Raw genomic sequence first — 10,495 nt, forward strand, 5'->3', positions numbered from 1 at the left:
CTTTAATTTTCCACAAACATTCCACACACGCGGGAAAATGCAGAGATATATTTTTTAAAATCGCGTCATGGTGTATCATACACCGCCCAACATGACACCGACGGCAATGTGTCGATATCTATTTTAAATTCGATATATCATTTCATTTTTCACAGTCGCTAACATAGTTTTAGACTCGGTTGAAAAAAAACGAGAAGAAAATCCGATGAAAGTTGCCGTTTATAGAACGAAATGAATTCTCAAATGCCTGTAACTTCAAGGCCATTGAGTCTCTCTCACGCCTTTATCTCCAATCTAACTCACCATATGATTTCATTTTTATCGATGGTTTTAGAGTCGGTGTCAGCAATAATTGAGAACATTCCACACACGCGGGAAAATGCAGATATATTTTTTAAAATCGCGTCATGGTGTATCATACACCGCCTAACATGACACCGACGGCAACGTGTCGATACATATTAAAAATTCGATATATCATTTCATTTTTCACAGTCGCTAACATAGTTTTCGACTCGGTTGAAAAAAAACGGGAAGGAAATCCAATGAAAGTTGCCGTTTATAGAACGAAATGAATTCTCAAACGCCTGTAACTTCAACTTCAAGGCCATTGAGTCTCTCTCACGCCTTTATCTCCAATCTAACTCACCATATGATTTCATTTTTATCGATGGTTTTGGACTCGGTGTCAGCAATAATTGAGAACATTCCACACACGCGGGAAAATGCAGAGATATATTTTTTAAAATCGCGTCATGGTGTATCATACACCGCCCAACATGACACCGACGGCAACGTGTCGATATATATTAAAAATTCGCTTTTGCTTTTCCGTTAAGATATATTACTTTTTCGTTTGATGACAGTCGTCACAAAAACGTCAACAATGATGCCGACATATATTTCTTCGTTTTTATTTAATTCAACATTATTAGCCGGAAGTAAAATATGTTTCAGGAAATTACCGAGAGATATTTCTTCGTTTTTTAAAATTAGTTATGTGCGCATACACTTTAAATAGGTTTATTTGAAATCTTTAATTTTCCACAATATAATTTACTTGCCATTTATCATTTGATGATTACGAGACAAATTCCTCTTGAGGATCGTGACAATTCATGCGCTGCGTGGAAACTTCTATTTCCAAAATGAATGAGACGATCGATGAAGAACGCAGACTTGAACAGGATGCAGCAAGAAAACGAATGAGACGGGCGAACGAGTCCATCGACGAACGTCAATGCAAACTTGCGGGGTCACCCGTGGGAATCCCACGGGTGACCCCGCTAGTAAAATATGTTAAAGATGTCATTAGTGCCTCCATTATGACGTCATAATTCGACAAGTACAAAACTTCATCCAATCAAGATGAAATTCCTTGAGCATAATCTAGGAATGAATTAGTTTAGAAAACAAATAATGATGACGTCATTGGTCACGTGGTTCGCCCGCCATCTTGGAAAAACCGAAAAACTTGATACAAAATGGCCGATAAAAAAAGTACATTCCGGCAAGTCCTCGGTCTCTGACCGATTTTTCATTCGTCTGTTTGTTTGTGCGCACAGAATAAATATGATTTTCACTGCAATCGTTGGTCTGATTGACAGGAAATTTTCATTGTAGGTGCAACTCCACCTGTAGAATTTTAAAATGATAATTATGATGTCATAGGCCACGTGGTTCGGCCGCCATCTTGGAAAAATTGAAAAATTTGCACCTCCATATCTCGGAAAGTGCTGAACAGAAAAAATTGAGACATGGCTCATTGTAAAGAACTCTCCATGGGGAATAAAATATGTTGATGATGACGTAGGTGCCTCCATTATGACGTCATAATTCGACAAGTACAAAACTTCATGGCTTAGTGCCATAAGCCACATTTCTAAAATTGTCAATTTTCATCCGATTAACTTAAACTTTGAAGACGATTTGCATATCAGGTCACTGAATTCTACCACAAATTATTTTTGAGGTCAAAAGGATGATCGACTGAGTGCCATTCTACTTTGTTCTGTTTTGCCAAGTGTCGCACGATGCGTGATTTTTCATTACTTGGCAAAAAAAATAAAATATTTTTTTGCAAGTATGTTGATCACTCCGGTTTGTGTGTTTGTGTGTGATTGTGTGTGTGATTGTGTGTGTGTATGTTTGTTACTTGGCAAAAAAAAAAAAAAAAATGCAAACATGTTGATCACTCCGGTTTGTGTGTTTGTGTGTGTGTGTGTTTGTTTGTTTGTCTGTCCGCTCACTTATACTTGCCTACAGGTCACAATTTTAAACCGATCTTCACGAAACTTCAGCAAACGGTAGAGTTCGTGGTCCGACAAAATCCTATATATTTTTGGGGTCAAAAGGTCAACATAGGCCAAAGGTCAACCACTTTTTTTAAATTTCTAAAATCCTCAATTTTCATCCGATTGACTTGAAATTTGAATAGGACTTACATATCGGCTTACTGAATTCAACCAACAACTATTTTTGAGATCAGTGTAGGTCAAAAGGTCAACATAGGCCAAAGGTCAACCACCTTTATCAAATTTCTAAAATCCTCAATTTTCATCCAATTGACTTGAAATTTGAACAGGATATACATGTCGGCGAACTGAATTCAACCACGAACTATTTTAGAGATCAACATGGGCCAAAAGGTCAACATAGGCCAAAGGTCAACCACTTTTTTCAAATTTCTAAAACCCTCAATTTTCATCCGATTCACTTGAAATTTGAATGGGATATACACATCATTGAACTGAATTCAACCAACAACTATTTTTGAGATCAGCATTGGCCAAAAGGTCAACATAGGCCCAAGGTCAACCGCTTTTTTCGAATTTCTAAAAGCTTCCATTTTCATCCGATTGACTTGAAATTTGAATAGGATTTTCATATCAGCCAACTGAATTAAACTATTTTTGAGGTTAAAAGGATGCTCTACTGAGTGCCATTCCACTTTGTTCTGTTTTTCCAAGTGTCGCTCGATGGGTGATTTCCCATTACTTGGCAAAAAAGTTTTTTTTTGCAAGTATGTTGATCACTCCGGTTTGTGTGTTTGTGTGTGTGTGTTTGTTCTCTCACTTATACTTCCCTACAGGTCACAATTTTAAACTGATCTTTACGAAATTTCACCAAATGGTAGAGTTTGTGGTCCGACAAAATCCTATATATTTTTGAGGTCAAAAGTTCAACATAGGCCAAAGGTCAACCACTTTTTTCGAATTTCTAAAATCGTCAATTTTCATCCGATTGACTTGAAATTTGACTCGGCTTTTGAAATAAATTTGAGACATGGCTTGAGACATGGCTCATTATAAATTGAGACATTAAAAATTGAGACATGGCTCATTGTAAAGAACTCTCCATGGGGAATAAAATATGTTAAAGATGTCATTAGTGCCTCCATTATGACGTCATAATTCGACAAGTACAAAACTTCATCCGATCAAGATGAAATTCCTTGAGCATAATCTAGGAATGAATTAGTTTAGAAAACAAATAATGATGACGTCATTGGTCACGTGGTTCGCCGGCCATCTTGGAAAAACCGAAAAACTTGATACAAAATGGCCGATAAAAAAAGTACATTCCGGCAAGTCCTCGGTCTCTGACCGATTTTTCATTCGTCTGTTTGTTTGTGCGCACAGAATAAATATGATTTTCACTGCAATCGTTGGTCTGATTGACAGGAAATTTTCATTGTAGGTGCAACTCCACCTGTAGAATTTTAAAATGATAATTATGATGTCATAGGCCACGTGGTTCGGCCGCCATCTTGGAAAAATTGAAAAATTTTCACCTCCATATCTCGGAAAGTGCTGAACAGAAAAAATTGAGACATGGCTCATTGTAAAGAACTCTCCATGGGGAATAAAATATGTTGATGATGACGTAGGTGCCTCCATTATGACGTCATAATTCGACAAGTACAAAACTTCATCCGATCAAGATGAAATTTATTCGGCATAATCTTGGAATTGATTAGCTTATATAAATAAACAAAAAATGACATCATCGGTCACGTGGTTCGGCCGCCATATTTGTTTTAACACAAAAGCCTTAAAAACAACTAAAAATACATCCTGGCAAGAGTTTGCAATCTCTGATTGCTCTTTTTCTTGTTGATCTTGTGATGGCATCATTGAGACTCTTCTGGGGAAGTTTTTCGTCCTCATGTTTAACGAAGCATTCAGTAATGAATTTTGTGGCCATCATCGTTCCCTTGGTCAAAGCATTACACATGATTCCTCTTCCATCGGTGATGCAACTGCTTCAGTTACATAGTTGACAAGCCTTGTTGATGACTGCAGAAACGTTAAGTGGATAAATGTGTGACCCATCCCACATACAGTATGTGTCATTACCAGGGGCGTATCTGCGGAAAATAGCGCCTTTGGCAAGCACTGAAATTGCGCCCCTGTCCAAACATCTGACACCCATCTTTCAGATAACTTTACCATTAAATCAGCTCAAAAATACAAGTCAAGCTCGTTAATCTTTTAATTAACAAATTATGGCACTACATGAAAATTACAACTGCACCTTCCTTGCTTTCACTGATGCAAATTGGTCTATGATGTGCTCAAAGTGATTTTTTTTCAGTTTCTTCTCTTTCTACACTCAGCAGAGCAAGATCACAGAGTCAGCCTTGACCCATGGAGGCTCTCAAATACGAAAGTATTAGTTTTAAATTGCTGAATGATCTCTCACAGCTGGCGATGGAAACTGTGATGGTTAGCATTATCTGAATAGCAATGCGAAGATTGGGGAAGACGCTCTCATCTCCATACTGAACAATTAATTCGAGAAGCTCTTCAGGTCTTGATATTTTCATGTTGGCCCGACTTGATCTCGGAGGACTTATCTTTCATCATCAAAATGATCTCGGAGGGCTTTCAAATCCAGGGCAGCATCGTGGAAGTTCATGCTAGGATCCTGCAGCCTCTTTTGAATACGGTCAATGTGAATGAGTACTTTGTTCCAAAATCCGAGCAAAGTCAGAAAATCGTAACAACATACAGCTGCCTTGCGTCATTTCATGTTTCACTGGTCTCGTTTTCATTGTCTATCATGTCCTGGAGAACTTGAAGTATCACCTCAATGTACTTGTTGACGGGCTTCACTGCTTCTGTCCTTGCACTCCACCTGGTTTCGGACTCCGACTTAACAACCACAGGCACGGCGTTTTTGCGTTTTTCCCAGCGCTGTGTTGAACGAGAGAAGAACACGTGGAGAGCTTCAATGGTTCCAAAAAACGTGACCATCATTGTATCCTGCTTGGCTGTGATGGTCTTCACTTCATAGGAAAGGAGAGACAAGGTTTGAGCAACAGTGGTTTAATAGAAATCAATCAATACGCAATTGCGGAGTGTGACCAGCAATGCAAAGCTCAACATGCAAGCAATACACAACCGAGGCACACCAAAGAAATTCAGCAAAAGGCATGTCTTTATATAGACAGAATAACAGAAAAAACTCTCCGCTAAAGACAAAGGACAGAGTGCCCTCCACCGACTCCCACCGTGATCCTATCCTGTGGAAGGGCCATAGTTAAAAGGCAAGGATGTGGGAGTAAGATATGGTGACATTCTCAAGCCCTTATCTATACAAGCCAGGCCTGCAAGGCCAAGGGATGTGTTCTCACAAGGGAGTCTAGTTTTGTTACACTTGGCAGTAAAGCATATTGAGCCACGATATGAACAATACGAACATATAAATCAAAGGATACATATTAGGTCATAATCTGCTCAAGGTTAACTGAAGGCAAACAAGAATTATATGGCAACCTATCCACATTATTGAATATAACATTTGGTCAACATGTTTTCAACATTCCAGTTCTTATCTCCCTTTGGCAGACGTTGAAAGATATCTCCAAGGGCAGTTCTGACCAAGCTGTGAACAACATGTTTTGCAAGTGAATCTAGCTGTTTTAAGGCAAGCAAAGGAAAAACACAATTATATATCTATCAGGTGACCTGAGTCACGTGGTGTATAGGGTATTAAATCCCCTATGCCCGACATTACCTCCCTTTTGTCTCTAAGACAACGTATCGAAAGAGACAATGTATAAACCCCAGCAGGCCAGAGCCCCCAGTGGCATGCCCTGCGCGCAATGCGCTACGCATACTCTGGGAGGGATGCCGGCCCCTGGTATTGCGGCTGTCCAACATTCAACGCATATTGTTAGCCGTAATTCGTGACGAAGACGCCTGGTTCGGAGATAGCTGATGCCGGGTCGGGTCCCGAGTCCACCCTTGCAGCAGCGTAGATGCAACTCAGTTGCCGGCCTGATGAGGGGCACTCTGTATGCAGGTGCGGTCCTCGCGAATCAGGGAAAACAATCGAAGTCCAATGCCATCAAGCTTTGCACATGTGATTGTTCTGCGGGAGAGAAGGTGGCACATCCATGATCACAAATCTCCTTCTCCTCATTGTCTGAATCGGTGTCAGTATTCATAGTGTCGGGTGCCTTGCGCTGGGGTAACCCGAAAGTGTTTGCTACAGAAGGTGGTACTTCCGGACATTTGTTTGCCAATCTCTCCTCGATACTTGCATAATAGCAATAGCTCTTAAAGGAACCTACCTACACTACTAAAATTATAGGAATCCCAATTAAAAGAACCAAAGTCATCACAGGAATCCCACGCATTGGCATGTTCATTGGTGCCATGCCAGGAATCGTAGATCTCCAAAGCCATATCCTCTTGCCATGAGTCGTCCAGGCCGTCGACCCAATTGTGGGTGTTCGAATCTTGCCATGAGATGACAAAATTGGCCGGTTCGCCGAGGGCCTTTGGGTCCTTTCCATGTAGTGAGAGAACCATCTCGGTAGCGGCGGGTGATGTGGTCCATCCTGTGAAACATTTTATCACGCAAACCATGATTAAGGCTTTCATTATAACCAGGGTGAGTACGATTCCTACGATTATGGCCAGGCCTGTCAACAGCCATTTTACAATGATTCCCGTCCATCCCCGGAACCAGGCTGCTATCCCGGACCATACACTATTGGCTCTTCCCTTCCCCTCCGGTTGTCCGTTAGATCCTGGGTAGCGGCATTAAGCCGGGTGATTGAGGCATCTATCCCTTCTGACTGATCCGGGATGTAGGTGCAACATTTTCCATCGATTACCCCGCATACTCCTCCCTTTTCTGCCAATAACATATCTAAAGCTACGCGATTCTGCATCACCATGGTTCGCATGTGTACTAATTCGTCTTCTATTTTTAGTTCCGCGATTCGGGTTTCGTTTCCGATTCGTTCCATGACTAATGCAAGGCTATCTATTCACCAACTATTCATAGTTACTCCCGACTGGGGAAAAAATGCTCCAAGTAGAACCTGCCACCAACGTCCGTCCAATTTTACTGTCCCATCCGGGTTCCAAAGAGAGAATCGTTTATTCCTCTTGTGGATATGGGTATACCCTATTTCGTTAAAATGGTCTACCAAGTTTACCTTGGGAAAGATGGACCCTAGATAACAAGTCCCTCCCCAATTTTCGGGCAGGTATGGATATGCCTTGTTACCGCAGATAAACATTACTCCATGGGGTGCTATAAGGGCTGAGGCCATACATTTACTAATTTCGAAAAGGGTGGCGTTTGGTGCTCCCCAAGACACCGTTAGGCTCATTACATTATGCTGGGCCTGGTCATTCGCCGTTATTTTAAGGGTTCCTCCCTTTTGTTGCTCTGCCGTGTCAGATGGCAAGTCGTCAGACGGCAGGGTGTGGGTGCATTCCGAGGTTCCCATCCGGACGTGTCCTTTTCCTATAAGGCACAACCGTCCACTTTGCTCCGTCACCCAGACTGGGTCTGGTGTTTTGCCTAACAAGGCCTGATGAATGTGTGGGGTGTATTGAAACTCACGGGAACACACTGCTGGGTGTTTTGGGCCTACCAGCTCCAAGGTTGTGGTCAGACATGGGGTTCGTAAGGGTCCTGAGCACATATCTCGTAAGGACAGGGGCAATACTACCATATCTATTCCTGTAGTACTGGTGTGGGGAAAATGCATGCACATCCAACAACGTGATCGGTTTTGTACCTCTGCCATTGCGCGGGTCACTGTCCAATACATGTTTTCCTTTGGCGTTTTCTTACTTTCTACACGTGGGTGTGGTGTCAGTATGTACGTGATGCATGGTGGCTGGCAGGAGAAGCGAAGTGTGGTCATAAATTCACATGGTAATATCAGGGTGGTGTTTCTTTCTAGTAACGCGTGCGTGGTTAAATTGTTCGAGCTCTTTCCCCATTCGTATTGTTGCGAATATGGAATTTGGCCTCCATATCCGCTTGTAAATATTCCCCTATTTCCCCAATACTCCCCAACTATCCCCAATCCCCCATTCCCTAGTCCCATTGTCTGTAAACAACAATCAGTAGAGCCGACCTTCCCCTTTTTTTCCCCCATTAAATGTCGTGCCCAGGTCCACCGCATCTCACGTAGACAACTTTCGGACATCTTGCTAGTTATTCTTAGTCTATGTCAGTTAAGGACTCCTTTCCATTAATTCTGACTCTTCGTTGCACCAGAATGTGATTATATGGCACCAGTAGTGAGTTTAGGACCTTCCCATACCTCCTTCCATCTTCTTCCCCAAACAACAGCAACAACAACAACAACTACAGCTACAACAACAACTACAACAACAGAGGGGCACGGCGCTGCGCGGGGGAGTGTGCGTCCTCACACCGGCTCGGTTAGCCGCCATTGACAATGCGCTCCGGACCATGCGCTCCACGGGGTTACCACGAAGGGGCTGGCTGTCAGCTCCTCGTCAAGGGCGGAGCCTGGTAAACCCCCCGCACGCACCCAATGAGAAGCAACGTGCCGATTCCACGAGGCGGAGCTAACGAGCCGAGGGCGTGTCACTCCCCGCCGGATATACGAAGCGACTCACCGGATGTGAGGTCAGATGCGCCCCCAGCCTGGAGAGAGAAGTTGCCACGTACGAGCGCTGAATACCTCCCCGCATCTCTGGACCGGACCGAGTCGATTCTGACCTTTGAGCCCAGGTGCACCTGGAGCCATCGATCCTGCCTTTCCTAGCCATCAATCCCCATGTGAGTCAGCCTTTTGTCCCGTTTATCTGTCGTCTGTTGGGGTTAATATAAGATTGTGTCTAAGTGCTTGTCTTTCTATGCTGTACCTCTCGTCCCTGTAATCTGACCTTCCGAACGAATATAATCTCCTCCGGAGGTCTTGAGAACCGTATCCATGGTGTCGTGTCATTTTAATCCCAGCCGTGTGTCTTTTCCTTCATTGACCTAGCGTAGCGCGATTAGTCAACGTTCGGGTATAATCGGGTAACTTGTGCAGACGTGGTCATACCAAACCGCTCGGTAAATAACATCTACGCCACGTCAGTAACAATTGGTGTCGAGGAGTGGAATTCGAACCCGGGACTAAATTTATTAGGCCCAAATTTGTAACAATTAGAATCGATTCGGAGCGCGTTTCCCGCGCGAAATTATAACGGCGAAATTTGAATTTGTTTTACAAAAATAAAAACCCGAATTTTGAAAGTCGCGCTATGGCAGACCAAGACAGCTGGGGTCCGGTAGGGGAGAGTGAGGCAGGGTCGGTCCAGGACCAAATTGAGGGACAGGAGGAGAGCGAAGCAGCGAGGGTAGCAGACGCACAAAATAGCGTCGTTGCGCCCGACGTTGCGGGCGCGCAAAATGGCGCCTCGCAAGAGCGCGCGGTAGCCGAACCCGAGATGCCAATGAATTGGAACCTGTTTATGAAACAGATGATGGCCTTTATGGTAAAGACAGACGATAATTTCAAAGGGATGGAAAACAGGATGGGAAACCAAATGGGGGTAATGGGGAACCGGATGGAGGCTCAGAATGAGCAATTGGGGGTAATGGGAAACCAAATGGGGGTAATGAGGGACGAAGCGAGGGGTACCGGTGAGGGATTAGACAAGAAATTAGAGGGGTTAGACAATGGGATAGAAGGGGTGAAACATGGGTTAATGGGGGTAGAAAATAGAATGGCTGCCCAGGAGAATCAGATAGAGGGAGTGAGAAATGGGTTAATAGGGTTAGAAAACAGTATGGAAGGCAAATTGAGGGACATGAGGGACCAAGCGGAAAGGGAAGTTAACCAAATGGGGCAGCAGATAGAGGGGGTCAGAATGGGGGTAGAAACCAAACTGGATGCTCACAGGGAGGAAATGGAGCAGATGAGGGTGGCATCTGGGCAGGAGATGCAAGTGATGGGAGAAGAGATCAGAAGAGGTGTGAGTGAGGAGGTCGGAGGAGTGCGCGAGGAGGTGAGGCACTGTAAGGAGCACATGGAGAAGGAGGTGAGAAAGGGGACTGTAAAATTGCAAAGTGGTATAGAGGAGTTGACGCTGGGAGTAGAACAACTGACAGTGGGACAAAAGGAGTTGGGGGACCAGGTAAAGAAGAACACAGCGGTAATAGAGGGTTTAAAATCGACACAGAAGGAGATGAAAAAGGACGTAGGGGTAATTAAAAAAGA

This window comes from Myxine glutinosa, chromosome 1 (genome assembly GCF_964187855.1).
Source record: "Myxine glutinosa chromosome 1, kmMyxGlut1.1, whole genome shotgun sequence".
Classification (NCBI taxonomy): Eukaryota; Metazoa; Chordata; class Myxini; order Myxiniformes; family Myxinidae; genus Myxine; species Myxine glutinosa.